Source organism: Anomaloglossus baeobatrachus, unplaced genomic scaffold, assembly GCF_048569485.1.
Source record: "Anomaloglossus baeobatrachus isolate aAnoBae1 unplaced genomic scaffold, aAnoBae1.hap1 Scaffold_243, whole genome shotgun sequence".
Classification (NCBI taxonomy): domain Eukaryota; kingdom Metazoa; phylum Chordata; class Amphibia; order Anura; family Aromobatidae; genus Anomaloglossus; species Anomaloglossus baeobatrachus.
The window spans coordinates 205,350-228,036 of NW_027442056.1; the positions used below are offsets into that span (position 1 = coordinate 205,350).

At 46.9% G+C, this 22,687-nt stretch overlaps 16 non-coding genes and 2 pseudogenes across 16 annotated transcripts; all 18 read left to right on the top strand.

Annotated features, from left to right (window-relative positions):
- Positions 1 to 131: 131 nt before the first annotated feature.
- Positions 132 to 330, top strand: LOC142262310 (U2 spliceosomal RNA). Its single transcript, XR_012729743.1, has one exon. It is a non-coding gene; the product is annotated as a U2 spliceosomal RNA (small nuclear RNA).
- A 1,117-nt stretch (positions 331 to 1,447) lies between these two features.
- LOC142262114 (U2 spliceosomal RNA) lies at positions 1,448 to 1,638 on the top strand. Its single transcript, XR_012729568.1, has one exon. It is a non-coding gene; the product is annotated as a U2 spliceosomal RNA (small nuclear RNA).
- A 1,117-nt stretch (positions 1,639 to 2,755) lies between these two features.
- On the top strand, positions 2,756 to 2,946 carry LOC142262116 (U2 spliceosomal RNA). The gene has a single exon (XR_012729569.1). It is a non-coding gene; the product is annotated as a U2 spliceosomal RNA (small nuclear RNA).
- A 1,117-nt stretch (positions 2,947 to 4,063) lies between these two features.
- LOC142262117 (U2 spliceosomal RNA) lies at positions 4,064 to 4,254 on the top strand. Its single transcript, XR_012729570.1, has one exon. It is a non-coding gene; the product is annotated as a U2 spliceosomal RNA (small nuclear RNA).
- Positions 4,255 to 5,371: 1,117 nt separating this feature from the next.
- On the top strand, positions 5,372 to 5,562 carry LOC142262118 (U2 spliceosomal RNA). Its single transcript, XR_012729571.1, has one exon. It is a non-coding gene; the product is annotated as a U2 spliceosomal RNA (small nuclear RNA).
- A 1,117-nt stretch (positions 5,563 to 6,679) lies between these two features.
- Positions 6,680 to 6,870, top strand: LOC142262119 (U2 spliceosomal RNA). Its single transcript, XR_012729572.1, has one exon. It is a non-coding gene; the product is annotated as a U2 spliceosomal RNA (small nuclear RNA).
- A 1,117-nt stretch (positions 6,871 to 7,987) lies between these two features.
- LOC142262120 (U2 spliceosomal RNA) lies at positions 7,988 to 8,178 on the top strand. Its single transcript, XR_012729573.1, has one exon. It is a non-coding gene; the product is annotated as a U2 spliceosomal RNA (small nuclear RNA).
- Positions 8,179 to 9,295: 1,117 nt separating this feature from the next.
- Positions 9,296 to 9,486, top strand: LOC142262121 (U2 spliceosomal RNA). Its single transcript, XR_012729574.1, has one exon. It is a non-coding gene; the product is annotated as a U2 spliceosomal RNA (small nuclear RNA).
- A 1,117-nt stretch (positions 9,487 to 10,603) lies between these two features.
- On the top strand, positions 10,604 to 10,791 carry LOC142262286 (U2 spliceosomal RNA). Its single transcript, XR_012729723.1, has one exon. It is a non-coding gene; the product is annotated as a U2 spliceosomal RNA (small nuclear RNA).
- A 1,117-nt stretch (positions 10,792 to 11,908) lies between these two features.
- LOC142262326 (U2 spliceosomal RNA) lies at positions 11,909 to 12,002 on the top strand (annotated as a pseudogene).
- A 317-nt stretch (positions 12,003 to 12,319) lies between these two features.
- Positions 12,320 to 12,524, top strand: LOC142262288 (U2 spliceosomal RNA; annotated as a pseudogene).
- Positions 12,525 to 13,641: 1,117 nt separating this feature from the next.
- Positions 13,642 to 13,832, top strand: LOC142262122 (U2 spliceosomal RNA). The gene has a single exon (XR_012729575.1). It is a non-coding gene; the product is annotated as a U2 spliceosomal RNA (small nuclear RNA).
- A 1,117-nt stretch (positions 13,833 to 14,949) lies between these two features.
- LOC142262123 (U2 spliceosomal RNA) lies at positions 14,950 to 15,140 on the top strand. The gene has a single exon (XR_012729576.1). It is a non-coding gene; the product is annotated as a U2 spliceosomal RNA (small nuclear RNA).
- A 1,117-nt stretch (positions 15,141 to 16,257) lies between these two features.
- Positions 16,258 to 16,448, top strand: LOC142262125 (U2 spliceosomal RNA). The gene has a single exon (XR_012729578.1). It is a non-coding gene; the product is annotated as a U2 spliceosomal RNA (small nuclear RNA).
- A 1,915-nt stretch (positions 16,449 to 18,363) lies between these two features.
- LOC142262307 (U2 spliceosomal RNA) lies at positions 18,364 to 18,559 on the top strand. Its single transcript, XR_012729740.1, has one exon. It is a non-coding gene; the product is annotated as a U2 spliceosomal RNA (small nuclear RNA).
- Positions 18,560 to 19,676: 1,117 nt separating this feature from the next.
- LOC142262127 (U2 spliceosomal RNA) lies at positions 19,677 to 19,867 on the top strand. The gene has a single exon (XR_012729579.1). It is a non-coding gene; the product is annotated as a U2 spliceosomal RNA (small nuclear RNA).
- A 1,117-nt stretch (positions 19,868 to 20,984) lies between these two features.
- Positions 20,985 to 21,175, top strand: LOC142262128 (U2 spliceosomal RNA). Its single transcript, XR_012729580.1, has one exon. It is a non-coding gene; the product is annotated as a U2 spliceosomal RNA (small nuclear RNA).
- Positions 21,176 to 22,292: 1,117 nt separating this feature from the next.
- On the top strand, positions 22,293 to 22,483 carry LOC142262129 (U2 spliceosomal RNA). Its single transcript, XR_012729581.1, has one exon. It is a non-coding gene; the product is annotated as a U2 spliceosomal RNA (small nuclear RNA).
- The last annotated feature ends 204 nt before the right edge of the window (positions 22,484 to 22,687 follow it).

Here is a 22,687-nt window from a genome sequence, read left to right on the forward strand (position 1 = left end):
CACCGAAGATCCCTGACCCTTGCTGTGGCCTTCTGGCTCGGAGGGACGGGGTTGATTTTTGGGGACCCTCTCCTCACGGAGGGGTCCACACGAATCCTAGCCTTTGCACTGTTTTTGGTGTGACTTCGGTCATGCATTTTTTGCGGTGCTTTGGAAAGCTTCATTAAATCAAAAAAATCTGTTCTTATCAGTTTAATATCTGATACGTCCCCTATCTGGGGACCATATATTAAATGGATTTTTAGAACAGGGAGATGGAAAAAGAGCTTGCTCTGTCCACTCCACGCATTGACCTGGTATTGCAGTACCTCCAGGAACGGTGCACCCCTTCTTAACCCAGTTTCCAAAAGCAGAACTCGATTCACCTGATTCATATTAGCCCGATTAGCGAATTGAAATGAATTTTTATCTAACACACTTTTTACTTGCTTTATTCATCCAAATAGCAAACTCATCACCACTCAACTTCACCAACTCTGCTATGTCCCGTGCAGTATCTTGTTGTCAGTCTAATCTAGATCATGTGTAATTGAATGGAATAGATCCCTTTTGGACAAAGTGGAGTCAGATGCTGCAGTGACCACAGGTGTGAGAGGATCTACAATTGGCATCTGGTGTTATCTCTCTGCTTCCACTCCAAATAAAGTTACCTGTTGTTACCTGAACGTCAAATACTAAGAATGGGCGGCCTATGAAAGAATTAGTACTTTCATTAAGTATACTAAACCGGCTAATTGGGAATAGACAAACTGTAAAAAGCCCTCTGAGAAAGCCCCTCTCTAACCTTTGTTAGTAAGCTTTTCTGTAGCCTGCCTGTTGATGTATTTTCGGTTTGAACAGTGCACAACATGAAGAGACGGAACACTGGCGGCTTGTCACAATGCCCCCCGATGACATCACAATAGCGCTGCTGCCTAGAAAACAAGCTGCGCAGAAGAAGTTGTTCTTTGGGTGGGAGGGTGGGCTAGTGGAAGGAGGGGGCAATCTCTTTTTTTCCCGGGTGGTAGGGGGATGACAGGAGAAGGGAAGCGGGTGGTGAGAAAGGTACAGAGGGCAGGGTTTGGGGGCTGGGAAGGAAAGGGAAAAGATTAGGGTTTGGGGATGATGAAAGGGCTTTCTACGGGTAAGGATGGCAAAGGGTGGCAGTGACGGAAAGTCAGGCAACCTGTCCTGTCCGTCTTTTTGTATCGTGAATTGGAAAGACTGCAAGGGGGAGGGGAGTTGCTTGCGCCCTAAAGGAGGAGTTATTCAGATTCATTGCAGTGGGCGGCGGCTGCAAAACGCACCATTCTTCTTGTTTTTGCTCTGCAAAGCAGCCTTTTCAAGGGTTGGCTTGGGTGACAAAATGTCTTGTGTAGGCGTGGGTTTGTCTCCCTCTCGCTCTCTCTCCCTAAGATGTGTCCGGCATAGGCCAGGGTGCCACTCGAGGCCCAAACCAATTCTGGTTATCGCTTCTCGGCCTTTTGGCTAAGATCAAGTGTAGTATCTGTTCTTATCAGTTTAATATCTGATACGTCCCCTATCTGGGGACCATATATTAAATGGATTTTTAGAACAGGGAGATGGAAAAAGAGCTTGCTCTGTCCACTCCACGCATTGACCTGGTATTGCAGTACCTCCAGGAACGGTGCACCCCTTCTTAACCCAGTTTCCAAAAGCAGAACTCGATTCACCTGATTCATATTAGCCCGATTAGCGAATTGAAATGAATTTTTATCTAACACACTTTTTACTTGCTTTATTCATCCAAATAGCAAACTCATCACCACTCAACTTCACCAACTCTGCTATGTCCCGTGCAGTATCTTGTTGTCAGTCTAATCTAGATCATGTGTAATTGAATGGAATAGATCCCTTTTGGACAAAGTGGAGTCAGATGCTGCAGTGACCACAGGTGTGAGAGGATCTACAATTGGCATCTGGTGTTATCTCTCTGCTTCCACTCCAAATAAAGTTACCTGTTGTTACCTGAACGTCAAATACTAAGAATGGGCGGCCTATGAAAGAATTAGTACTTTCATTAAGTATACTAAACCGGCTAATTGGGAATAGACAAACTGTAAAAAGCCCTCTGAGAAAGCCCCTCTCTAACCTTTGTTAGTAAGCTTTTCTGTAGCCTGCCTGTTGATGTATTTTCGGTTTGAACAGTGCACAACATGAAGAGACGGAACACTGGCGGCTTGTCACAATGCCCCCCGATGACATCACAATAGCGCTGCTGCCTAGAAAACAAGCTGCGCAGAAGAAGTTGTTCTTTGGGTGGGAGGGTGGGCTAGTGGAAGGAGGGGGCAATCTCTTTTTTTCCCGGGTGGTAGGGGGATGACAGGAGAAGGGAAGCGGGTGGTGAGAAAGGTACAGAGGGCAGGGTTTGGGGGCTGGGAAGGAAAGGGAAAAGATTAGGGTTTGGGGATGATGAAAGGGCTTTCTACGGGTAAGGATGGCAAAGGGTGGCAGTGACGGAAAGTCAGGCAACCTGTCCTGTCCGTCTTTTTGTATCGTGAATTGGAAAGACTGCAAGGGGGAGGGGAGTTGCTTGCGCCCTAAAGGAGGAGTTATTCAGATTCATTGCAGTGGGCGGCGGCTGCAAAACGCACCATTCTTCTTGTTTTTGCTCTGCAAAGCAGCCTTTTCAAGGGTTGGCTTGGGTGACAAAATGTCTTGTGTAGGCGTGGGTTTGTCTCCCTCTCGCTCTCTCTCCCTAAGATGTGTCCGGCATAGGCCAGGGTGCCACTCGAGGCCCAAACCAATTCTGGTTATCGCTTCTCGGCCTTTTGGCTAAGATCAAGTGTAGTATCTGTTCTTATCAGTTTAATATCTGATACGTCCCCTATCTGGGGACCATATATTAAATGGATTTTTAGAACAGGGAGATGGAAAAAGAGCTTGCTCTGTCCACTCCACGCATTGACCTGGTATTGCAGTACCTCCAGGAACGGTGCACCCCTTCTTAACCCAGTTTCCAAAAGCAGAACTCGATTCACCTGATTCATATTAGCCCGATTAGCGAATTGAAATGAATTTTTATCTAACACACTTTTTACTTGCTTTATTCATCCAAATAGCAAACTCATCACCACTCAACTTCACCAACTCTGCTATGTCCCGTGCAGTATCTTGTTGTCAGTCTAATCTAGATCATGTGTAATTGAATGGAATAGATCCCTTTTGGACAAAGTGGAGTCAGATGCTGCAGTGACCACAGGTGTGAGAGGATCTACAATTGGCATCTGGTGTTATCTCTCTGCTTCCACTCCAAATAAAGTTACCTGTTGTTACCTGAACGTCAAATACTAAGAATGGGCGGCCTATGAAAGAATTAGTACTTTCATTAAGTATACTAAACCGGCTAATTGGGAATAGACAAACTGTAAAAAGCCCTCTGAGAAAGCCCCTCTCTAACCTTTGTTAGTAAGCTTTTCTGTAGCCTGCCTGTTGATGTATTTTCGGTTTGAACAGTGCACAACATGAAGAGACGGAACACTGGCGGCTTGTCACAATGCCCCCCGATGACATCACAATAGCGCTGCTGCCTAGAAAACAAGCTGCGCAGAAGAAGTTGTTCTTTGGGTGGGAGGGTGGGCTAGTGGAAGGAGGGGGCAATCTCTTTTTTTCCCGGGTGGTAGGGGGATGACAGGAGAAGGGAAGCGGGTGGTGAGAAAGGTACAGAGGGCAGGGTTTGGGGGCTGGGAAGGAAAGGGAAAAGATTAGGGTTTGGGGATGATGAAAGGGCTTTCTACGGGTAAGGATGGCAAAGGGTGGCAGTGACGGAAAGTCAGGCAACCTGTCCTGTCCGTCTTTTTGTATCGTGAATTGGAAAGACTGCAAGGGGGAGGGGAGTTGCTTGCGCCCTAAAGGAGGAGTTATTCAGATTCATTGCAGTGGGCGGCGGCTGCAAAACGCACCATTCTTCTTGTTTTTGCTCTGCAAAGCAGCCTTTTCAAGGGTTGGCTTGGGTGACAAAATGTCTTGTGTAGGCGTGGGTTTGTCTCCCTCTCGCTCTCTCTCCCTAAGATGTGTCCGGCATAGGCCAGGGTGCCACTCGAGGCCCAAACCAATTCTGGTTATCGCTTCTCGGCCTTTTGGCTAAGATCAAGTGTAGTATCTGTTCTTATCAGTTTAATATCTGATACGTCCCCTATCTGGGGACCATATATTAAATGGATTTTTAGAACAGGGAGATGGAAAAAGAGCTTGCTCTGTCCACTCCACGCATTGACCTGGTATTGCAGTACCTCCAGGAACGGTGCACCCCTTCTTAACCCAGTTTCCAAAAGCAGAACTCGATTCACCTGATTCATATTAGCCCGATTAGCGAATTGAAATGAATTTTTATCTAACACACTTTTTACTTGCTTTATTCATCCAAATAGCAAACTCATCACCACTCAACTTCACCAACTCTGCTATGTCCCGTGCAGTATCTTGTTGTCAGTCTAATCTAGATCATGTGTAATTGAATGGAATAGATCCCTTTTGGACAAAGTGGAGTCAGATGCTGCAGTGACCACAGGTGTGAGAGGATCTACAATTGGCATCTGGTGTTATCTCTCTGCTTCCACTCCAAATAAAGTTACCTGTTGTTACCTGAACGTCAAATACTAAGAATGGGCGGCCTATGAAAGAATTAGTACTTTCATTAAGTATACTAAACCGGCTAATTGGGAATAGACAAACTGTAAAAAGCCCTCTGAGAAAGCCCCTCTCTAACCTTTGTTAGTAAGCTTTTCTGTAGCCTGCCTGTTGATGTATTTTCGGTTTGAACAGTGCACAACATGAAGAGACGGAACACTGGCGGCTTGTCACAATGCCCCCCGATGACATCACAATAGCGCTGCTGCCTAGAAAACAAGCTGCGCAGAAGAAGTTGTTCTTTGGGTGGGAGGGTGGGCTAGTGGAAGGAGGGGGCAATCTCTTTTTTTCCCGGGTGGTAGGGGGATGACAGGAGAAGGGAAGCGGGTGGTGAGAAAGGTACAGAGGGCAGGGTTTGGGGGCTGGGAAGGAAAGGGAAAAGATTAGGGTTTGGGGATGATGAAAGGGCTTTCTACGGGTAAGGATGGCAAAGGGTGGCAGTGACGGAAAGTCAGGCAACCTGTCCTGTCCGTCTTTTTGTATCGTGAATTGGAAAGACTGCAAGGGGGAGGGGAGTTGCTTGCGCCCTAAAGGAGGAGTTATTCAGATTCATTGCAGTGGGCGGCGGCTGCAAAACGCACCATTCTTCTTGTTTTTGCTCTGCAAAGCAGCCTTTTCAAGGGTTGGCTTGGGTGACAAAATGTCTTGTGTAGGCGTGGGTTTGTCTCCCTCTCGCTCTCTCTCCCTAAGATGTGTCCGGCATAGGCCAGGGTGCCACTCGAGGCCCAAACCAATTCTGGTTATCGCTTCTCGGCCTTTTGGCTAAGATCAAGTGTAGTATCTGTTCTTATCAGTTTAATATCTGATACGTCCCCTATCTGGGGACCATATATTAAATGGATTTTTAGAACAGGGAGATGGAAAAAGAGCTTGCTCTGTCCACTCCACGCATTGACCTGGTATTGCAGTACCTCCAGGAACGGTGCACCCCTTCTTAACCCAGTTTCCAAAAGCAGAACTCGATTCACCTGATTCATATTAGCCCGATTAGCGAATTGAAATGAATTTTTATCTAACACACTTTTTACTTGCTTTATTCATCCAAATAGCAAACTCATCACCACTCAACTTCACCAACTCTGCTATGTCCCGTGCAGTATCTTGTTGTCAGTCTAATCTAGATCATGTGTAATTGAATGGAATAGATCCCTTTTGGACAAAGTGGAGTCAGATGCTGCAGTGACCACAGGTGTGAGAGGATCTACAATTGGCATCTGGTGTTATCTCTCTGCTTCCACTCCAAATAAAGTTACCTGTTGTTACCTGAACGTCAAATACTAAGAATGGGCGGCCTATGAAAGAATTAGTACTTTCATTAAGTATACTAAACCGGCTAATTGGGAATAGACAAACTGTAAAAAGCCCTCTGAGAAAGCCCCTCTCTAACCTTTGTTAGTAAGCTTTTCTGTAGCCTGCCTGTTGATGTATTTTCGGTTTGAACAGTGCACAACATGAAGAGACGGAACACTGGCGGCTTGTCACAATGCCCCCCGATGACATCACAATAGCGCTGCTGCCTAGAAAACAAGCTGCGCAGAAGAAGTTGTTCTTTGGGTGGGAGGGTGGGCTAGTGGAAGGAGGGGGCAATCTCTTTTTTTCCCGGGTGGTAGGGGGATGACAGGAGAAGGGAAGCGGGTGGTGAGAAAGGTACAGAGGGCAGGGTTTGGGGGCTGGGAAGGAAAGGGAAAAGATTAGGGTTTGGGGATGATGAAAGGGCTTTCTACGGGTAAGGATGGCAAAGGGTGGCAGTGACGGAAAGTCAGGCAACCTGTCCTGTCCGTCTTTTTGTATCGTGAATTGGAAAGACTGCAAGGGGGAGGGGAGTTGCTTGCGCCCTAAAGGAGGAGTTATTCAGATTCATTGCAGTGGGCGGCGGCTGCAAAACGCACCATTCTTCTTGTTTTTGCTCTGCAAAGCAGCCTTTTCAAGGGTTGGCTTGGGTGACAAAATGTCTTGTGTAGGCGTGGGTTTGTCTCCCTCTCGCTCTCTCTCCCTAAGATGTGTCCGGCATAGGCCAGGGTGCCACTCGAGGCCCAAACCAATTCTGGTTATCGCTTCTCGGCCTTTTGGCTAAGATCAAGTGTAGTATCTGTTCTTATCAGTTTAATATCTGATACGTCCCCTATCTGGGGACCATATATTAAATGGATTTTTAGAACAGGGAGATGGAAAAAGAGCTTGCTCTGTCCACTCCACGCATTGACCTGGTATTGCAGTACCTCCAGGAACGGTGCACCCCTTCTTAACCCAGTTTCCAAAAGCAGAACTCGATTCACCTGATTCATATTAGCCCGATTAGCGAATTGAAATGAATTTTTATCTAACACACTTTTTACTTGCTTTATTCATCCAAATAGCAAACTCATCACCACTCAACTTCACCAACTCTGCTATGTCCCGTGCAGTATCTTGTTGTCAGTCTAATCTAGATCATGTGTAATTGAATGGAATAGATCCCTTTTGGACAAAGTGGAGTCAGATGCTGCAGTGACCACAGGTGTGAGAGGATTTACAATTGGCATCTGGTGTTATCTCTCTGCTTCCACTCCAAATAAAGTTACCTGTTGTTACCTGAACGTCAAATACTAAGAATGGGCGGCCTATGAAAGAATTAGTACTTTCATTAAGTATACTAAACCGGCTAATTGGGAATAGACAAACTGTAAAAAGCCCTCTGAGAAAGCCCCTCTCTAACCTTTGTTAGTAAGCTTTTCTGTAGCCTGCCTGTTGATGTATTTTCGGTTTGAACAGTGCACAACATGAAGAGACGGAACACTGGCGGCTTGTCACAATGCCCCCCGATGACATCACAATAGCGCTGCTGCCTAGAAAACAAGCTGCGCAGAAGAAGTTGTTCTTTGGGTGGGAGGGTGGGCTAGTGGAAGGAGGGGGCAATCTCTTTTTTTCCCGGGTGGTAGGGGGATGACAGGAGAAGGGAAGCGGGTGGTGAGAAAGGTACAGAGGGCAGGGTTTGGGGGCTGGGAAGGAAAGGGAAAAGATTAGGGTTTGGGGATGATGAAAGGGCTTTCTACGGGTAAGGATGGCAAAGGGTGGCAGTGACGGAAAGTCAGGCAACCTGTCCTGTCCGTCTTTTTGTATCGTGAATTGGAAAGACTGCAAGGGGGAGGGGAGTTGCTTGCGCCCTAAAGGAGGAGTTATTCAGATTCATTGCAGTGGGCGGCGGCTGCAAAACGCACCATTCTTCTTGTTTTTGCTCTGCAAAGCAGCCTTTTCAAGGGTTGGCTTGGGTGACAAAATGTCTTGTGTAGGCGTGGGTTTGTCTCCCTCTCGCTCTCTCTCCCTAAGATGTGTCCGGCATAGGCCAGGGTGCCACTCGAGGCCCAAACCAATTCTGGTTATCGCTTCTCGGCCTTTTGGCTAAGATCAAGTGTAGTATCTGTTCTTATCAGTTTAATATCTGATACGTCCCCTATCTGGGGACCATATATTAAATGGATTTTTAGAACAGGGAGATGGAAAAAGAGCTTGCTCTGTCCACTCCACGCATTGACCTGGTATTGCAGTACCTCCAGGAACGGTGCACCCCTTCTTAACCCAGTTTCCAAAAGCAGAACTCGATTCACCTGATTCATATTAGCCCGATTAGCGAATTGAAATGAATTTTTATCTAACACACTTTTTACTTGCTTTATTCATCCAAATAGCAAACTCATCACCACTCAACTTCACCAACTCTGCTATGTCCCGTGCAGTATCTTGTTGTCAGTCTAATCTAGATCATGTGTAATTGAATGGAATAGATCCCTTTTGGACAAAGTGGAGTCAGATGCTGCAGTGACCACAGGTGTGAGAGGATCTACAATTGGCATCTGGTGTTATCTCTCTGCTTCCACTCCAAATAAAGTTACCTGTTGTTACCTGAACGTCAAATACTAAGAATGGGCGGCCTATGAAAGAATTAGTACTTTCATTAAGTATACTAAACCGGCTAATTGGGAATAGACAAACTGTAAAAAGCCCTCTGAGAAAGCCCCTCTCTAACCTTTGTTAGTAAGCTTTTCTGTAGCCTGCCTGTTGATGTATTTTCGGTTTGAACAGTGCACAACATGAAGAGACGGAACACTGGCGGCTTGTCACAATGCCCCCCGATGACATCACAATAGCGCTGCTGCCTAGAAAACAAGCTGCGCAGAAGAAGTTGTTCTTTGGGTGGGAGGGTGGGCTAGTGGAAGGAGGGGGCAATCTCTTTTTTTCCCGGGTGGTAGGGGGATGACAGGAGAAGGGAAGCGGGTGGTGAGAAAGGTACAGAGGGCAGGGTTTGGGGGCTGGGAAGGAAAGGGAAAAGATTAGGGTTTGGGGATGATGAAAGGGCTTTCTACGGGTAAGGATGGCAAAGGGTGGCAGTGACGGAAAGTCAGGCAACCTGTCCTGTCCGTCTTTTTGTATCGTGAATTGGAAAGACTGCAAGGGGGAGGGGAGTTGCTTGCGCCCTAAAGGAGGAGTTATTCAGATTCATTGCAGTGGGCGGCGGCTGCAAAACGCACCATTCTTCTTGTTTTTGCTCTGCAAAGCAGCCTTTTCAAGGGTTGGCTTGGGTGACAAAATGTCTTGTGTAGGCGTGGGTTTGTCTCCCTCTCGCTCTCTCTCCCTAAGATGTGTCCGGCATAGGCCAGGGTGCCACTCGAGGCCCAAACCAATTCTGGTTATCGCTTCTCGGCCTTTTGGCTAAGATCAAGTGTAGTATCTGTTCTTATCAGTTTAATATCTGATACGTCCCCTATCTGGGGACCATATATTAAATGGATTTTTAGAACAGGGAGATGGAAAAAGAGCTTGCTCTGTCCACTCCACGCATTGACCTGGTATTGCAGTACCTCCAGGAACGGTGCACCCCTTCTTAACCCAGTTTCCAAAAGCAGAACTCGATTCACCTGATTCATATTAGCCCGATTAGCGAATTGAAATGAATTTTTATCTAACACACTTTTTACTTGCTTTATTCATCCAAATAGCAAACTCATCACCACTCAACTTCACCAACTCTGCTATGTCCCGTGCAGTATCTTGTTGTCAGTCTAATCTAGATCATGTGTAATTGAATGGAATAGATCCCTTTTGGACAAAGTGGAGTCAGATGCTGCAGTGACCACAGGTGTGAGAGGATCTACAATTGGCATCTGGTGTTATCTCTCTGCTTCCACTCCAAATAAAGTTACCTGTTGTTACCTGAACGTCAAATACTAAGAATGGGCGGCCTATGAAAGAATTAGTACTTTCATTAAGTATACTAAACCGGCTAATTGGGAATAGACAAACTGTAAAAAGCCCTCTGAGAAAGCCCCTCTCTAACCTTTGTTAGTAAGCTTTTCTGTAGCCTGCCTGTTGATGTATTTTCGGTTTGAACAGTGCACAACATGAAGAGACGGAACACTGGCGGCTTGTCACAATGCCCCCCGATGACATCACAATAGCGCTGCTGCCTAGAAAACAAGCTGCGCAGAAGAAGTTGTTCTTTGGGTGGGAGGGTGGGCTAGTGGAAGGAGGGGGCAATCTCTTTTTTTCCCGGGTGGTAGGGGGATGACAGGAGAAGGGAAGCGGGTGGTGAGAAAGGTACAGAGGGCAGGGTTTGGGGGCTGGGAAGGAAAGGGAAAAGATTAGGGTTTGGGGATGATGAAAGGGCTTTCTACGGGTAAGGATGGCAAAGGGTGGCAGTGACGGAAAGTCAGGCAACCTGTCCTGTCCGTCTTTTTGTATCGTGAATTGGAAAGACTGCAAGGGGGAGGGGAGTTGCTTGCGCCCTAAAGGAGGAGTTATTCAGATTCATTGCAGTGGGCGGCGGCTGCAAAACGCACCATTCTTCTTGTTTTTGCTCTGCAAAGCAGCCTTTTCAAGGGTTGGCTTGGGTGACAAAATGTCTTGTGTAGGCGTGGGTTTGTCTCCCTCTCGCTCTCTCTCCCTAAGATGTGTCCGGCATAGGCCAGGGTGCCACTCGAGGCCCAAACCAATTCTGGTTATCGCTTCTCGGCCTTTTGGCTAAGATCAAGTGTAGTATCTGTTCTTAGTTTAATATCTGATACGTCCCCTATCTGGGGACCATATATTAAATGGATTTTTAGAACAGGGAGATGGAAAAAGAGCTTGCTCTGTCCACTCCACGCATTGACCTGGTATTGCAGTACCTCCAGGAACGGTGCACCCCTTCTTAACCCAGTTTCCAAAAGCAGAACTCGATTCACCTGATTCATATTAGCCCGATTAGCGAATTGAAATGAATTTTTATCTAACACACTTTTTACTTGCTTTATTCATCCAAATAGCAAACTCATCACCACTCAACTTCACCAACTCTGCTATGTCCCGTGCAGTATCTTGTTGTCAGTCTAATCTAGATCATGTGTAATTGAATGGAATAGATCCCTTTTGGACAAAGTGGAGTCAGATGCTGCAGTGACCACAGGTGTGAGAGGATCTACAATTGGCATCTGGTGTTATCTCTCTGCTTCCACTCCAAATAAAGTTACCTGTTGTTACCTGAACGTCAAATACTAAGAATGGGCGGCCTATGAAAGAATTAGTACTTTCATTAAGTATACTAAACCGGCTAATTGGGAATAGACAAACTGTAAAAAGCCCTCTGAGAAAGCCCCTCTCTAACCTTTGTTAGTAAGCTTTTCTGTAGCCTGCCTGTTGATGTATTTTCGGTTTGAACAGTGCACAACATGAAGAGACGGAACACTGGCGGCTTGTCACAATGCCCCCCGATGACATCACAATAGCGCTGCTGCCTAGAAAACAAGCTGCGCAGAAGAAGTTGTTCTTTGGGTGGGAGGATGGGCTAGTGGAAGGAGGGGGCAATCTCTTTTTTTCCCGGGTGGTAGGGGGATGACAGGAGAAGGGAAGCGGGTGGTGAGAAAGGTACAGAGGGCAGGGTTTGGGGGCTGGGAAGGAAAGGGAAAAGATTAGGGTTTGGGGATGATGAAAGGGCTTTCTACGGGTAAGGATGGCAAAGGGTGGCAGTGACGGAAAGTCAGGCAACCTGTCCTGTCCGTCTTTTTGTATCGTGAATTGGAAAGACTGCAAGGGGGAGGGGAGTTGCTTGCGCCCTAAAGGAGGAGTTATTCAGATTCATTGCAGTGGGCGGCGGCTGCAAAACGCACCATTCTTCTTGTTTTTGCTCTGCAAAGCAGCCTTTTCAAGGGTTGGCTTGGGTGACAAAATGTCTTGTGTAGGCGTGGGTTTGTCTCCCTCTCGCTCTCTCTCCCTAAGATGTGTCCGGCATAGGCCAGGGTGCCACTCGAGGCCCAAACCAATTCTGGTTATCGCTTCTCGGCCTTTTGGCTAAGATCAAGTGTAGTATCTGTTCTTATCCAGGATTGCCGCAGGCTGATCCACAGCCTGCTCAGAGACTATTCCATCATGGACAGTCCGGACGACAGCGCCGAGGAGGAGGTTTAGACCTCTTCCATGCCCCCTCCCTCCTTTTCCCGTTATGTGCGTCTTTCAATAAAGCTTCGGGCCTGTGATTTCCCCACCCTATCCCCCTTTTCCCCTACCCCCATCCCCCAATCGCCGGTTCGTCGTTATTTATTGTCTAACTTTTTCTTTCAGCTTGAGTGTTATGGATAAGCATAGGAGTGTGATGTATAGTTTAGTGCGTCGTACTCTATGGCTATGTAAGAAGGATTGTATAGTTCTGTGTGTACGGGGCTGCGGCACTGTACACGGTTTGTTACCTTTTTGTGAGTAGTGCATGATAATAAAGATGCTGTTAAATCAAAAAATCTGTTCTTATCAGTTTAATATCTGATACGTCCCCTATCTGGGGACCATATATTAAATGGATTTTTAGAACAGGGAGATGGAAAAAGAGCTTGCTCTGTCCACTCCACGCATTGACCTGGTATTGCAGTACCTCCAGGAACGGTGCACCCCTTCTTAACCCAGTTTCCAAAAGCAGAACTCGATTCACCTGATTCATATTAGCCCGATTAGCGAATTGAAATGAATTTTTATCTAACACACTTTTTACTTGCTTTATTCATCCAAATAGCAAACTCATCACCACTCAACTTCACCAACTCTGCTATGTCCCGTGCAGTATCTTGTTGTCAGTCTAATCTAGATCATGTGTAATTGAATGGAATAGATCCCTTTTGGACAAAGTGGAGTCAGATGCTGCAGTGACCACAGGTGTGAGAGGATCTACAATTGGCATCTGGTGTTATCTCTCTGCTTCCACTCCAAATAAAGTTACCTGTTGTTACCTGAACGTCAAATACTAAGAATGGGCGGCCTATGAAAGAATTAGTACTTTCATTAAGTATACTAAACCGGCTAATTGGGAATAGACAAACTGTAAAAAGCCCTCTGAGAAAGCCCCTCTCTAACCTTTGTTAGTAAGCTTTTCTGTAGCCTGCCTGTTGATGTATTTTCGGTTTGAACAGTGCACAACATGAAGAGACGGAACACTGGCGGCTTGTCACAATGCCCCCCGATGACATCACAATAGCGCTGCTGCCTAGAAAACAAGCTGCGCAGAAGAAGTTGTTCTTTGGGTGGGAGGGTGGGCTAGTGGAAGGAGGGGGCAATCTCTTTTTTTCCCGGGTGGTAGGGGGATGACAGGAGAAGGGAAGCGGGTGGTGAGAAAGGTACAGAGGGCAGGGTTTGGGGGCTGGGAAGGAAAGGGAAAAGATTAGGGTTTGGGGATGATGAAAGGGCTTTCTACGGGTAAGGATGGCAAAGGGTGGCAGTGACGGAAAGTCAGGCAACCTGTCCTGTCCGTCTTTTTGTATCGTGAATTGGAAAGACTGCAAGGGGGAGGGGAGTTGCTTGCGCCCTAAAGGAGGAGTTATTCAGATTCATTGCAGTGGGCGGCGGCTGCAAAACGCACCATTCTTCTTGTTTTTGCTCTGCAAAGCAGCCTTTTCAAGGGTTGGCTTGGGTGACAAAATGTCTTGTGTAGGCGTGGGTTTGTCTCCCTCTCGCTCTCTCTCCCTAAGATGTGTCCGGCATAGGCCAGGGTGCCACTCGAGGCCCAAACCAATTCTGGTTATCGCTTCTCGGCCTTTTGGCTAAGATCAAGTGTAGTATCTGTTCTTATCAGTTTAATATCTGATACGTCCCCTATCTGGGGACCATATATTAAATGGATTTTTAGAACAGGGAGATGGAAAAAGAGCTTGCTCTGTCCACTCCACGCATTGACCTGGTATTGCAGTACCTCCAGGAACGGTGCACCCCTTCTTAACCCAGTTTCCAAAAGCAGAACTCGATTCACCTGATTCATATTAGCCCGATTAGCGAATTGAAATGAATTTTTATCTAACACACTTTTTACTTGCTTTATTCATCCAAATAGCAAACTCATCACCACTCAACTTCACCAACTCTGCTATGTCCCGTGCAGTATCTTGTTGTCAGTCTAATCTAGATCATGTGTAATTGAATGGAATAGATCCCTTTTGGACAAAGTGGAGTCAGATGCTGCAGTGACCACAGGTGTGAGAGGATCTACAATTGGCATCTGGTGTTATCTCTCTGCTTCCACTCCAAATAAAGTTACCTGTTGTTACCTGAACGTCAAATACTAAGAATGGGCGGCCTATGAAAGAATTAGTACTTTCATTAAGTATACTAAACCGGCTAATTGGGAATAGACAAACTGTAAAAAGCCCTCTGAGAAAGCCCCTCTCTAACCTTTGTTAGTAAGCTTTTCTGTAGCCTGCCTGTTGATGTATTTTCGGTTTGAACAGTGCACAACATGAAGAGACGGAACACTGGCGGCTTGTCACAATGCCCCCCGATGACATCACAATAGCGCTGCTGCCTAGAAAACAAGCTGCGCAGAAGAAGTTGTTCTTTGGGTGGGAGGGTGGGCTAGTGGAAGGAGGGGGCAATCTCTTTTTTTCCCGGGTGGTAGGGGGATGACAGGAGAAGGGAAGCGGGTGGTGAGAAAGGTACAGAGGGCAGGGTTTGGGGGCTGGGAAGGAAAGGGAAAAGATTAGGGTTTGGGGATGATGAAAGGGCTTTCTACGGGTAAGGATGGCAAAGGGTGGCAGTGACGGAAAGTCAGGCAACCTGTCCTGTCCGTCTTTTTGTATCGTGAATTGGAAAGACTGCAAGGGGGAGGGGAGTTGCTTGCGCCCTAAAGGAGGAGTTATTCAGATTCATTGCAGTGGGCGGCGGCTGCAAAACGCACCATTCTTCTTGTTTTTGCTCTGCAAAGCAGCCTTTTCAAGGGTTGGCTTGGGTGACAAAATGTCTTGTGTAGGCGTGGGTTTGTCTCCCTCTCGCTCTCTCTCCCTAAGATGTGTCCGGCATAGGCCAGGGTGCCACTCGAGGCCCAAACCAATTCTGGTTATCGCTTCTCGGCCTTTTGGCTAAGATCAAGTGTAGTATCTGTTCTTATCAGTTTAATATCTGATACGTCCCCTATCTGGGGACCATATATTAAATGGATTTTTAGAACAGGGAGATGGAAAAAGAGCTTGCTCTGTCCACTCCACGCATTGACCTGGTATTGCAGTACCTCCAGGAACGGTGCACCCCTTCTTAACCCAGTTTCCAAAAGCAGAACTCGATTCACCTGATTCATATTAGCCCGATTAGCGAATTGAAATGAATTTTTATCTAACACACTTTTTACTTGCTTTATTCATCCAAATAGCAAACTCATCACCACTCAACTTCACCAACTCTGCTATGTCCCGTGCAGTATCTTGTTGTCAGTCTAATCTAGATCATGTGTAATTGAATGGAATAGATCCCTTTTGGACAAAGTGGAGTCAGATGCTGCAGTGACCACAGGTGTGAGAGGATCTACAATTGGCATCTGGTGTTATCTCTCTGCTTCCACTCCAAATAAAGTTACCTGTTGTTACCTGAACGTCAAATACTAAGAATGGGCGGCCTATGAAAGAATTAGTACTTTCATTAAGTATACTAAACCGGCTAATTGGGAATAGACAAACTGTAAAAAGCCCTCTGAGAAAGCCCCTCTCTAACCTTTGTTAGTAAGCTTTTCTGTAGCCTGCCTGTTGATGTATTTTCGGTTTGAACAGTGCACAACATGAAGAGACGGAACACTGGCGGCTTGTCACAATGCCCCCCGATGACATCACAATAGCGCTGCTGCCTAGAAAACAAGCTGCGCAGAAGAAGTTGTTCTTTGGGTGGGAGGGTGGGCTAGTGGAAGGAGGGGGCAATCTCTTTTTTTCCCGGGTGGTAGGGGGATGACAGGAGAAGGGAAGCGGGTGGTGAGAAAGGTACAGAGGGCAGGGTTTGGGGGCTGGGAAGGAAAGGGAAAAGATTAGGGTTTGGGGATGATGAAAGGGCTTTCTACGGGTAAGGATGGCAAAGGGTGGCAGTGACGGAAAGTCAGGCAACCTGTCCTGTCCGTCTTTTTGTATCGTGAATTGGAAAGACTGCAAGGGGGAGGGGAGTTGCTTGCGCCCTAAAGGAGGAGTTATTCAGATTCATTGCAGTGGGCGGCGGCTGCAAAACGCACCATTCTTCTTGTTTTTGCTCTGCAAAGCAGCCTTTTCAAGGGTTGGCTTGGGTGACAAAATGTCTTGTGTAGGCGTGGGTTTGTCTCCCTCTCGCTCTCTCTCCCTAAGATGTGTCCGGCATAGGCCAGGGTGCCACTCGAGGCCCAAACCAATTCTGGTTATCGCTTCTCGGCCTTTTGGCTAAGATCAAGTGTAGTATCTGTTCTTATCAGTTTAATATCTGATACGTCCCCTATCTGGGGACCATATATTAAATGGATTTTTAGAACAGGGAGATGGAAAAAGAGCTTGCTCTGTCCACTCCACGCATTGACCTGGTATTGCAGTACCTCCAGGAACGGTGCACCCCTTCTTAACCCAGTTTCCAAAAGCAGAACTCGATTCACCTGATTCATATTAGCCCGATTAGCGAATTGAAATGAATTTTTATCTAACACACTTTTTACTTGCTTTATTCATCCAAATAGCAAACTCATCACCACTCAACTTCACCAACTCTGCTATGTCCCGTGCAGTATCTTGTTGTCAGTCTAATCTAGATCATGTGTAATTGAATGGAATAGATCCCTTTTGGACAAAGTGGAGTCAGATGCTGCAGTGACCACAGGTGTGAGAGGATCTACAATTGGCATCTGGTGTTATCTCTCTGCTTCCACTCCAAATAAAGTTACCTGTTGTTACCTGAACGTCAAATACTAAGAATGGGCGGCCTATGAAAGAATTAGTACTTTCATTAAGTATACTAAACCGGCTAATTGGGAATAGACAAACTGTAAAAAGCCCTCTGAGAAAGCCCCTCTCTAACCTTTGTTAGTAAGCTTTTCTGTAGCCTGCCTGTTGATGTATTTTCGGTTTGAACAGTGCACAACATGAAGAGACGGAACACTGGCGGCTTGTCACAATGCCCCCCGATGACATCACAATAGCGCTGCTGCCTAGAAAACAAGCTGCGCAGAAGAAGTTGTTCTTTGGGTGGGAGGGTGGGCTAGTGGAAGGAGGGGGCAATCTCTTTTTTTCCCGGGTGGTAGGGGGATGACAGGAGAAGGGAAGCGGGTGGTGAGAAAGGTACAGAGGGCAGGGTTTGGGGGCTGGGAAGGAAAGGGAAAAGATTAGGGTTTGGGGATGATGAAAGGGCTTTCTACGGGTAAGGATGGCAAAGGGTGGCAGTGACGGAAAGTCAGGCAACCTGTCCTGTCCGTCTTTTTGTATCGTGAATTGGAAAGACTGCAAGGGGGAGGGGAGTTGCTTGCGCCCTAAAGGAGGAGTTATTCAGATTCATTGCAGTGGGCGGCGGCTGCAAAACGCACCATTCTTCTTGTTTTTGCTCTGCAAAGCAGCCTTTTCAAGGGTTGGCTTGGGTGACAAAATGTCTTGTGTAGGCGTGGGTTTGTCTCCCTCTCGCTCTCTCTCCCTAAGATGTGTCCGGCATAGGCCAGGGTGCCACTCGAGGCCCAAACCAATTCTGGTTATCGCTTCTCGGCCTTTTGGCTAAGATCAAGTGTAGTGTTGTTCGAAGAGGTGGTTTAAGCTCCAGGCCACCTTAGTACAATGATACAATGCACACTGGAAGGTTGCGCTTGCTAGTACTCTGGGTGGATAGTATATTCATCAAGAGGAAAACATGGCCCTACCAGGATCGAGGCTATTAGACTGAGTAAGGGTGGGGGGCTATGGTACAACGTGCCCCAGGACTGACGACCCTGGAGTGAGTCTGAGCTTGCTGGCTTGGGACCCCGGCAAGCCTTGGGCTCTGTAGCACACCGTACCTTGCCTTTTCATACTTTTTGAGCATATTACCCTATCCTGGCCTTCTGGCTAGGAAGGGAAATTTTTTTAATCCCGGTCGGAGGTCTGGTCAGCTTTGGGCTGAGAAACTAACACCCGGTTGGAGGTCCGGGTCAGCTTCGGCTGAGAAACCAACACCTGGTTGGAGGTCTGGGTCAGCTTCGGCTGAGAAACCAACACCCGGTTGGAGGTCCGGTTAGCCTTGGGCTGAGAAACCAACACCGGTTGACGGTCCGGGCAGTTTCGGCTGCGAAACCAACAACTAGTAGCTCTCTACTCCACTTGGGTAAGATGCCTGGGTGGATGCTGGGAGCAACAACAAGGCTCAACCAGGCTTCGGCTTGGGGGAGCACCGAAGATCCCTGACCCTTGCTGTGGCCTTCTGGCTCGGAGGGACGGGGTTGATTTTTGGGGACCCTCTCCTCACGGTGGGGTCCACACGAATCCTAGCCTTTGCACTGTTTTTGGTGTGACTTCGGTCATGCATTTTTTGTGGTGCTTTGGAAAGCTTCATTAAATCAAAATCTGTTCTTATCAGTTTAATATCTGATACGTCCCCTATCTGGGGACCATATATTAAATGGATTTTTAGAACAGGGAGATGGAAAAAGAGCTTGCTCTGTCCACTCCACGCATTGACCTGGTATTGCAGTACCTCCAGGAACGGTGCACCCCTTCTTAACCCAGTTTCCAAAAGCAGAACTCGATTCACCTGATTCATATTAGCCCGATTAGCGAATTGAAATGAATTTTTATCTAACACACTTTTTACTTGCTTTATTCATCCAAATAGCAAACTCATCACCACTCAACTTCACCAACTCTGCTATGTCCCGTGCAGTATCTTGTTGTCAGTCTAATCTAGATCATGTGTAATTGAATGGAATAGATCCCTTTTGGACAAAGTGGAGTCAGATGCTGCAGTGACCACAGGTGTGAGAGGATCTACAATTGGCATCTGGTGTTATCTCTCTGCTTCCACTCCAAATAAAGTTACCTGTTGTTACCTGAACGTCAAATACTAAGAATGGGCGGCCTATGAAAGAATTAGTACTTTCATTAAGTATACTAAACCGGCTAATTGGGAATAGACAAACTGTAAAAAGCCCTCTGAGAAAGCCCCTCTCTAACCTTTGTTAGTAAGCTTTTCTGTAGCCTGCCTGTTGATGTATTTTCGGTTTGAACAGTGCACAACATGAAGAGACGGAACACTGGCGGCTTGTCACAATGCCCCCCGATGACATCACAATAGCGCTGCTGCCTAGAAAACAAGCTGCGCAGAAGAAGTTGTTCTTTGGGTGGGAGGGTGGGCTAGTGGAAGGAGGGGGCAATCTCTTTTTTTCCCGGGTGGTAGGGGGATGACAGGAGAAGGGAAGCGGGTGGTGAGAAAGGTACAGAGGGCAGGGTTTGGGGGCTGGGAAGGAAAGGGAAAAGATTAGGGTTTGGGGATGATGAAAGGGCTTTCTACGGGTAAGGATGGCAAAGGGTGGCAGTGACGGAAAGTCAGGCAACCTGTCCTGTCCGTCTTTTTGTATCGTGAATTGGAAAGACTGCAAGGGGGAGGGGAGTTGCTTGCGCCCTAAAGGAGGAGTTATTCAGATTCATTGCAGTGGGCGGCGGCTGCAAAACGCACCATTCTTCTTGTTTTTGCTCTGCAAAGCAGCCTTTTCAAGGGTTGGCTTGGGTGACAAAATGTCTTGTGTAGGCGTGGGTTTGTCTCCCTCTCGCTCTCTCTCCCTAAGATGTGTCCGGCATAGGCCAGGGTGCCACTCGAGGCCCAAACCAATTCTGGTTATCGCTTCTCGGCCTTTTGGCTAAGATCAAGTGTAGTATCTGTTCTTATCAGTTTAATATCTGATACGTCCCCTATCTGGGGACCATATATTAAATGGATTTTTAGAACAGGGAGATGGAAAAAGAGCTTGCTCTGTCCACTCCACGCATTGACCTGGTATTGCAGTACCTCCAGGAACGGTGCACCCCTTCTTAACCCAGTTTCCAAAAGCAGAACTCGATTCACCTGATTCATATTAGCCCGATTAGCGAATTGAAATGAATTTTTATCTAACACACTTTTTACTTGCTTTATTCATCCAAATAGCAAACTCATCACCACTCAACTTCACCAACTCTGCTATGTCCCGTGCAGTATCTTGTTGTCAGTCTAATCTAGATCATGTGTAATTGAATGGAATAGATCCCTTTTGGACAAAGTGGAGTCAGATGCTGCAGTGACCACAGGTGTGAGAGGATCTACAATTGGCATCTGGTGTTATCTCTCTGCTTCCACTCCAAATAAAGTTACCTGTTGTTACCTGAACGTCAAATACTAAGAATGGGCGGCCTATGAAAGAATTAGTACTTTCATTAAGTATACTAAACCGGCTAATTGGGAATAGACAAACTGTAAAAAGCCCTCTGAGAAAGCCCCTCTCTAACCTTTGTTAGTAAGCTTTTCTGTAGCCTGCCTGTTGATGTATTTTCGGTTTGAACAGTGCACAACATGAAGAGACGGAACACTGGCGGCTTGTCACAATGCCCCCCGATGACATCACAATAGCGCTGCTGCCTAGAAAACAAGCTGCGCAGAAGAAGTTGTTCTTTGGGTGGGAGGGTGGGCTAGTGGAAGGAGGGGGCAATCTCTTTTTTTCCCGGGTGGTAGGGGGATGACAGGAGAAGGGAAGCGGGTGGTGAGAAAGGTACAGAGGGCAGGGTTTGGGGGCTGGGAAGGAAAGGGAAAAGATTAGGGTTTGGGGATGATGAAAGGGCTTTCTACGGGTAAGGATGGCAAAGGGTGGCAGTGACGGAAAGTCAGGCAACCTGTCCTGTCCGTCTTTTTGTATCGTGAATTGGAAAGACTGCAAGGGGGAGGGGAGTTGCTTGCGCCCTAAAGGAGGAGTTATTCAGATTCATTGCAGTGGGCGGCGGCTGCAAAACGCACCATTCTTCTTGTTTTTGCTCTGCAAAGCAGCCTTTTCAAGGGTTGGCTTGGGTGACAAAATGTCTTGTGTAGGCGTGGGTTTGTCTCCCTCTCGCTCTCTCTCCCTAAGATGTGTCCGGCATAGGCCAGGGTGCCACTCGAGGCCCAAACCAATTCTGGTTATCGCTTCTCGGCCTTTTGGCTAAGATCAAGTGTAGTATCTGTTCTTATCAGTTTAATATCTGATACGTCCCCTATCTGGGGACCATATATTAAATGGATTTTTAGAACAGGGAGATGGAAAAAGAGCTTGCTCTGTCCACTCCACGCATTGACCTGGTATTGCAGTACCTCCAGGAACGGTGCACCCCTTCTTAACCCAGTTTCCAAAAGCAGAACTCGATTCACCTGATTCATATTAGCCCGATTAGCGAATTGAAATGAATTTTTATCTAACACACTTTTTACTTGCTTTATTCATCCAAATAGCAAACTCATCACCACTCAACTTCACCAACTCTGCTATGTCCCGTGCAGTATCTTGTTGTCAGTCTAATCTAGATCATGTGTAATTGAATGGAATAGATCCCTTTTGGACAAAGTGGAGTCAGATGCTGCAGTGACCACAGGTGTGAGAGGATCTACAATTGGCATCTGGTGTTATCTCTCTGCTTCCACTCCAAATAAAGTTACCTGTTGTTACCTGAACGTCAAATACTAAGAATGGGCGGCCTATGAAAGAATTAGTACTTTCATTAAGTATACTAAACCGGCTAATTGGGAATAGACAAACTGTAAAAAGCCCTCTGAGAAAGCCCCTCTCTAACCTTTGTTAGTAAGCTTTTCTGTAGCCTGCCTGTTGATGTATTTTCGGTTTGAACAGTGCACAACATGAAGAGACGGAACACTGGCGGCTTGTCACAATGCCCCCCGATGACATCACAATAGCGCTGCTGCCTAGAAAACAAGCTGCGCAGAAGAAGTTGTTCTTTGGGTGGGAGGGTGGGCTAGTGGAAGGAGGGGGCAATCTCTTTTTTTCCCGGGTGGTAGGGGGATGACAGGAGAAGGGAAGCGGGTGGTGAGAAAGGTACAGAGGGCAGGGTTTGGGGGCTGGGAAGGAAAGGGAAAAGATTAGGGTTTGGGGATGATGAAAGGGCTTTCTACGGGTAAGGATGGCAAAGGGTGGCAGTGACGGAAAGTCAGGCAACCTGTCCTGTCCGTCTTTTTGTATCGTGAATTGGAAAGACTGCAAGGGGGAGGGGAGTTGCTTGCGCCCTAAAGGAGGAGTTATTCAGATTCATTGCAGTGGGCGGCGGCTGCAAAACGCACCATTCTTCTTGTTTTTGCTCTGCAAAGCAGCCTTTTCAAGGGTTGGCTTGGGTGACAAAATGTCTTGTGTAGGCGTGGGTTTGTCTCCCTCTCGCTCTCTCTCCCTAAGATGTGTCCGGCATAGGCCAGGGTGCCACTCGAGGCCCAAACCAATTCTGGTTATCGCTTCTCGGCCTTTTGGCTAAGATCAAGTGTAGTATCTGTTCTTATCAGTTTAATATCTGATACGTCCCCTATCTGGGGACCATATATTAAATGGATTTTTAGAACAGGGAGATGGAAAAAGAGCTTGCTCTGTCCACTCCACGCATTGACCTGGTATTGCAGTACCTCCAGGAACGGTGCACCCCTTCTTAACCCAGTTTCCAAAAGCAGAACTCGATTCACCTGATTCATATTAGCCCGATTAGCGAATTGAAATGAATTTTTATCTAACACACTTTTTACTTGCTTTATTCATCCAAATAGCAAACTCATCACCACTCAACTTCACCAACTCTGCTATGTCCCGTGCAGTATCTTGTTGTCAGTCTAATCTAGATCATGTGTAATTGAA